Source organism: Sturnira hondurensis, unplaced genomic scaffold (genome assembly GCF_014824575.4).
Source record: "Sturnira hondurensis isolate 20B ecotype Veracruz unplaced genomic scaffold, ASM1482457v3 Scaffold0006496, whole genome shotgun sequence".
NCBI lineage: Eukaryota > Metazoa > Chordata > Mammalia > Chiroptera > Phyllostomidae > Sturnira > Sturnira hondurensis.
This window is the reverse complement of record NW_028079127.1, coordinates 1,692,701-1,699,945: the sequence shown is the minus strand read 5'-3', so window position 1 is coordinate 1,699,945 and position 7,245 is coordinate 1,692,701. Positions and strand designations below refer to the sequence as shown.

The following is a 7,245-nucleotide window of genomic DNA, read 5'->3' as shown; positions in this document are numbered from 1 at the left end:
GGTACACTTCTACAGCAGGTCTGTACTTTACAGCATGCATGTCTACTTTAAAATTTTATTTCTCCATTTTTTTCTGAAGTCAGATGTGCTGAGAATAAGAGAACAGAGTTAAAACAACAGCTATTTGTTAAATATCTGGCTGCTCTAGCTTATGAAGCTTAGAATTTCTCATTTCAGCTACTAGTTCCCAATCAGATGATCCTGTGGATAAAGGGTGGCTTTGATGGGAAAGAAGGGAGAGAGAGAGGCAATAGGATTTGGGGAAATGTATAGGTTTGACGGAGTGTATTTTTAGAACCCAAAGAGAAATGCCTTCAGACCTTCTTTTATGCTTCTCTTAAGTTTATTCCATAACCACTTTCCTTACCAAATACGGCCTGAGCAGGTCAAGAAAAACCAGCCCACCCAGCAATGCAGAGTGGGATTTCAAAGAGATGAGAGTGTCAGATGATTGGGCAAGATAATTTGGAGAAGAACATGGGTAAAATTATTTTTGAGAGACTTTTTGACCTCACATTTTTAATATTTTATGATACTTACTTTGATTTTTGGTTCCTGCCACCCAGGAACTTTATAGTTCAAGATGCAAAATACATTGAATGTTTGACATGGAAAAAAAAGGCTTGGGGAAACCTAATTTACGCTTTTTAGCACAATCTGTATCTAGAGATTCTCCATGTGCATGGGGGTGTGGAGCCTTACTTCCACCATGAACATGCTCTACCATGAACATTCCACCATGTACCTTTAGACCTCAGCAACATATGCTAATCCTGGCTCAGTCAGTCCTCTTGACACTTACCTGAGCTCAAATCTCCAATGTCTGCCTGGGCTTTGGGCCAAGTTTCTGCATCTTTTTTATGGTTGCATTGCACCATCTCTATTCATTTTCTACTATCCATTTCTCTTTCCCCCATACATAATCGAACCTTAATTTACTTTTTAAATACTTATTCTCAACAGTGGTTAGGTTTAGCTTAACATGAATGACTGAATTTTTTTAACTTCTTGGAGACCTATACAGATTTTATGCTTAAATAATTAAGAAGAAAAATCTGAATACAACACTTTTTTCCTTCTACGTTGCTCTGGCGGTTGTTATCTCCCTGGTGCAGGTGCAGCCAGACCCCATGCTGGCCTGGGTAGGCATGGGTACTCCACTTGCAATCTGCAGACGTTAGCTGCCTCCTGTGCAAAGACCACAGGGTTTCTCTTTACCAGTTGGGGTTAATCTGACTTCTTACCTCAATATTTCTGTCTCCCCTCACCTCTCTGCCCTTACATAATTTTGAGCAGGAATTAGGATTTAATAAATAGAAGGCAGGAAGGGATTTTACCTTCTATCACCTTTTGTTTTGTACCACATCACAAACCTTCTCTAAATATATGTCTTGGATTTGGAGATAAAAAGGAAGATGTAAAGGAATCTAAGTAGGCATTTGGGTAGGTCAGTTATAAAAATGAATAACCAAACTGCTTCTTTTTCTTCATATTTACTTTAATTTCATTTGTAAGAATCTTTACTTCAGACATTTAGATAATTTTACATGAAGATTTTCAAAAGGCCACTCAGCACTAACTGGGAATTTAAAAGCCAATATTCCCAACATATACAAAATAACTTTAATTTGAAGATATATTAATAACACACTGAAATTTTATATTTAACATACAGCAGTTGGGTGGCAATAGAATTGGATGTGGTTGTACATACCTAAGTGTATTTTGTTAAAAAGTTTCCCAAGCCCTGGCTGGTGTAGCTCGGTGGATTGAGCGTGGGCCTGCGAACCAGAGGATTGAGGTTCGATTCCCAGTCAGGGCACATGCCTGGGTTGCAGGCTGGTTCCCTGCAGGCCAACTCCCATCAGGGGACACACAAAAGGCAACCATACATTGATGTTTCTCTCCCTCTCCTTCCCCTCTAAAGATAAATAAATAAATAAAATCTTTAAAAAAAACGTTTCCCAAGAGTGTCTTCTAGCTGAACTGCTAGTGTTTCAGCAATGTTTTTTTTTTTTTTTTTAACATACAGAGTCGCACCCTGGCTGGTGTGGTTTAGTGGATGTAGTGCTGGCCTGTGAAACAAAAGGTTGCTGGTTCAGTTCCCACTCAGGGCACATGCCTGGGTTGCAGGCCAGGTCCCCAGTTGATGGTGTGTGAAGGGTGTGAGAGAGACTACTAATGGATGGATCTCTTGCATATCAGTATTTCTCTCCCTCTCTTTCTCCCTCTCTTCCCACCTCTCTAAATACAAATAAAAAAAATCTTAAGAAAAAAGGTCGTGTGGATTGAACACTGGCCTGCATCCCAAAGGGTCACCATTTCGATTCCCAGTCAGGGGTGGGTTGCGTGCCAGGTCCCCAGTAGGGGGCATGTGAGAGGAAACCAAACACTGATGTTTCTCTCCTTCTCTTTCTTTCTCCCTTGCTTCCCCTCTATCTAAAAATAAATAAATAAATAAAATCTTTTAAACAAACCCACAGAGTTGCAATTTAACAGGATTTAAATCCTGAATGGAATAATCTTTGCAAAATTATACTTTGTCATTATTTTGTTTAAAATGTATCCATGGTACACTACTTTTGGAGGCAAATACAAAACATAAGACAATCAAATCTAGAATCTAGGGGGTTATTTTAGGTTCTTTTAGAGAATGAAAGAGAAAATTTTATCTGGAGTTAATGAGATATAATGGAAGATGCTCATTTACAGTTTATACACTCAATCTTACATAAATGTAGGCATTGTTAAAACACTTAATTTCTGTATAAATAACTACTTATATTATTCTTAAATTTTAAGATATTTAGATACCATTTGCAGCAATGAAACATACCAATAGGGTAGAGGCTTTCCTCCCAATGTTGTGGAAGATTCAGTGTTTAATAGGTACCTACGTGTATTCAATCTTTGATCAAGTATATAAAATAGGTTTCTCATTATCTACATTTTTAAAATAAACACAATTATTTATATTTAAAACTTATACAGAGCACATAACCAATATCATGGAATGTTTCTGTTTCTTTAAAGTTCTCTGTTAAAAGAAACCTCAGTTACATGGAATATCTTTCTCCATGCCTGACCCCCCCTCAAACAACTAGTAAAGTGATAGCAGAAAGCTAATTGAGAAAACAAACAAGCAAGAAAAATATAACCAGAGACATTGAAGTAAAGAACAAACTGACAGTAACCAGAGGGGAGGTGGTAGGGGAAAATGGGATGGGGAAGGAGAAGGTTTTTCAGAACATGTAGAAAGGACACATGGACAAAACCAAAGTGGGGTAGGATTGAGGGTGGGAAATGGGAATATGGCGGGGAGTGGGGCGGGGAATGGAGACAGCTGTACTTGAGCAATAAAAAAATGGGGGGGGGGGGCTTTCATTGATTGTTTGTTATATGTTAGGTGCTGTGAAAATACTTTCTTCAGTATATCATTTTTGAAAAGTCTGCCTATGCCACAGGCATCAACATTTGTTGTCTGAGCCCTGGCTGATGTGGCTCAGTGGATTGAGTGCCAGCCTGCAAACCAAAGAGTGACTGATTTGATTCACAGTCTAGGGCACATGCCTGCGCTGTGGGCCAAGTCCTCAGTAGGCGGCCTCTGAGAGGCAACCAGACTTTGATGTTTCTCTCCCTCTCTTTCTCCACCTGTGTTCCTCTCTAAAAACAAATAAATAAAATCTTTTTAAAAAACTCATTGTGCGAAGTAGTCCTTTTGAGGAAGTATGATTCACTGGAATAGCCCCAGGGCTCATCCCACTCCCCTTTCTGTGAAGCAGTAGAGAAGTAGAGATCAGGGAAGTAGGTGTGCAATATACTGAAAGAGCAATATTAGAACATAATGATCAGAACATAACATTGGTTCTAACCATATTAGAACCAATGCCTAATTGAAAGGGTGAGGTACAAAGACAAGCATGATCTGAATGTAACAGATAGGGAGATTGCATTGGATGGCTGAATTTTGCTATATACTGTAAACAATGCAAGTATCAAGGAAGTTGCGTCTAGAATTCCAAGTATTAACTCACCAATTCAATATTTATTTATTTATTTGAAAACAGAGGGTCCTCAATTGGGTGAGTCACCTCATTTATCTGCACTTCAGTTTTCCCACCTATGAACAATAAAGAATAAAGCAACTGCAGAATGGAGCTAGCTTTTGAAGGAGGAGTTAGAAATGGGGTTTCAGGCTTGGAGGTCCCTTGATTGAGGAAGGCACTTTCCTTATACAACCTCCTTTTCTCCACCCACAGACATTAGAAAAAGCAAAGTGTGGAACACTTCACAGGGTTGTGTCATCCTTGCACAGGTGTTACGCTAAATTTCTCTGTATTGTTACAATTTGAGTATAGGAGCTGCTGAAACAAGCACTCAACTGGCATTTATTAAAGCTTATGAACCTTACTTACACCTGCTTTATATTCTCTTGTGCATCATTTGGAGAGTTGAGTAAAAAATCTTGCTTACATGAATAATGTATTTTAATACATGGAATTCAGTGAAAATAATATTAGAACACTCTGTAAATTTGACATATATAATGTGCCAAAATTTTCTCAGAAAAAAAATGTAGGAAACTTGACAGAGTAAAAGCTATGAAAAATTATCTTTCATGAAGATGATGTGCTTCATTTAGCACAATTTAACAAAGTCAGGTCATCAATCTGCTTGGTGGTAAAAAATTTATAATTTCTAAATGTCCTGTGACTTACTGTGAGTTAAAAGTATATCACATTTGTTTATTCTATATAATATAAAATACACTTTATGTATATTTGAGGAAATTGATACACATTTAGATTAATATGAATAGTAGATTAGTAGACATTTAACATAAAAATTAAAAAATTTAAACAGAATAATTCTTTAAAAGTGTAATTTAGCAATCAAATAATGTTTTAATAATATAAAATATTTCAGAATTAATTAGTAAATTTGAAATTATGGTAAATTACATACTAACATATATCCATGTATATACTACAAAAATATAAAAATGTTGACTTTTGGTCTTTTTATCTTAAAATTTTTAATTAAGTAAACAAAATTGTACAGATAAATCTGAAGCCTCTTTTCACTCTCTTTAGTTCCATCCTCTTCTTTCTTTTAACTCAGAAGCAAATATTGATATGTACTTGTTTTGCACAATTTTGGTACATGTTTTAAAACTGTCACTATATATTTTCAACCTATAAATAACATGTCTATGTGTGTGTGTGTGTTTGAGATAAATTTTAATTAATACAATAGTTCTTTTTCAATTATTTAAATTGCTAGGTCTATTCATTTTATCAATACAGCACAGTTTTCAATTCCATCACTGATGTTCTTTTTGCCAATTAGAAGGAGATTTACTATATATATATATATATATATATATATATATATATATATATATTTAAAGATTTTATTTATTTATCTTTAGAGAGGAAGAGAAGGAGAGAAATATCAGTGTATGGTTGCCTCTCGTGAGTCCCCTGCTAGGAACTGGCCTGCAACCCAGGCATGTGCCCCATCTGGGAATCGAACCATGCTCGTGTGGTTTGCAGGCCCGCGCTCAATCCACTGAGCTACACCATCCAGGGCGATTTACAATATATTTTATGAGATTATCAGGTCGAGGAATTGTTCTAGACCTATTTTTATGGGAATATTTTTAATCATAAGTGGACCTTAAATTCTCTCTATATATTTGATCTTGGGCTTCTTTAATTATATTTATTATTGTGACCAAGAGAACCAGCAGTTAGGTCAAAAATAAACACCATTGATGGTTATTTTCAGGGTCATATGGCAAAAATTTTTAATTAGTACCAAATTTGTATAGCAAATTTCTTCCCCAAAATCTTACTTTAAAAAATAATTAACAGCTTTCTATAGATATTATTTATATACTATATGTTCACTAATTTTATAGCATTTAATGCTTTTTAATAGAGTAGTACTTACAGAGTAGTCTAACCATCTCCACAATTATTTTAGATCATTTGTAACACTCCAAAAGTAATCTTATATCCACTAACTCCTTCATTTGTTTAAATTAAATAAGTTTTTTCTCTTCTACCCACAAAATTTCCAGTTAGCTCTAAGCAAGCACTAATATATTTTATCTTTTTTTAGATTTGATTATTCTGGAAATTACATATAAATAAGATAACATGATGTGTGATATTTGTGACTGGCTGCTTTTACCAAATGGAATATTTTATGTTTTTTAGATTTAGCACATGTAACATGTATCAATACTTCATTTTCTGTTATCATGAAATAAATTACATTTATGTACACTTCACATGTGATGTAGTCATTCATTCGTTGACAGGCATTTGGATTCTTTTCACCTTTTGTGTATTGTGATTCAAGTTGCTATGAACATTTGTGTATAAGCTTTTATGTTGACATGTATCTATCTTCATTTCCCTGGAGTGGAGACAGGAGCAAAATTGGTGGGCCATATGGTATCTCCCTGTTTAACATTTTGATAAATAGTCAACTGTTTTCCAAATAGTTGCACTATTTTACGTTTCCACTAGCAATGTATGAGAATGTTCTGATTTCTTCCCATCCTCATCAAAACTTTTTTATTACAGCCATCATAGCATTAATGAAATGGTGTCTCATTTTATTTTTCTATAATGGCATGATATTGAGCATCTTCTCATATGCTTATTTGTCATATTTTAACCTCCTTTTGAGAAATGCTTACTCAGATTGTTTGCCCATTATTAAATTGGATTATTTGTCTTTTTATTGATAAATTCTAAAACTTTAAAAATCAAATATATTTTGGATACAATTATCAGATATATAGTTTGCAAATAATCTTGCCATGTTTGTAGGTTGTCTTTTCATTTATTGATGGTATGGTATGCTTGAAACAAAATTGTCTTTAATTTTGATTAAGTCCAATTTATTAATTTTATAAATTTTGTTTTTGGTGTCACAACTGAGATATAATTGTCTAATGCAAGAGGATTATCTGTATTATCTTCTAAAACTTTTACAGCTTTAATCTTACATTTAAATCTAAAATAAACTTTGACTTAATTTTTGTATATGCTGTGAGATAGGGGACCAAATTAATCTTTTGTATGGGGACATCCATATTTTTTTATTGTTCTTCAAGTACAATTGTCTTTATTTTTACCCCACCATGCCCTCCCTCCCCACCAATCCCCACCTCCCACCCTAGAACCCACCTCCTTTGGCTTCATCCCTGTGTCCTTCACGCAAGTTTCT

At 34.9% G+C, this 7,245-nt stretch overlaps 1 non-coding gene across 1 annotated transcript; it reads right to left on the bottom strand.

The window, feature by feature from the left end:
* Positions 1–4,272: 4,272 nt before the first annotated feature.
* LOC118989682 (U6 spliceosomal RNA) lies at positions 4,273–4,377 on the bottom strand. Its single transcript, XR_005067058.1, has one exon. It is a non-coding gene; the product is annotated as a U6 spliceosomal RNA (small nuclear RNA).
* Positions 4,378–7,245: the final 2,868 nt, after the last annotated feature.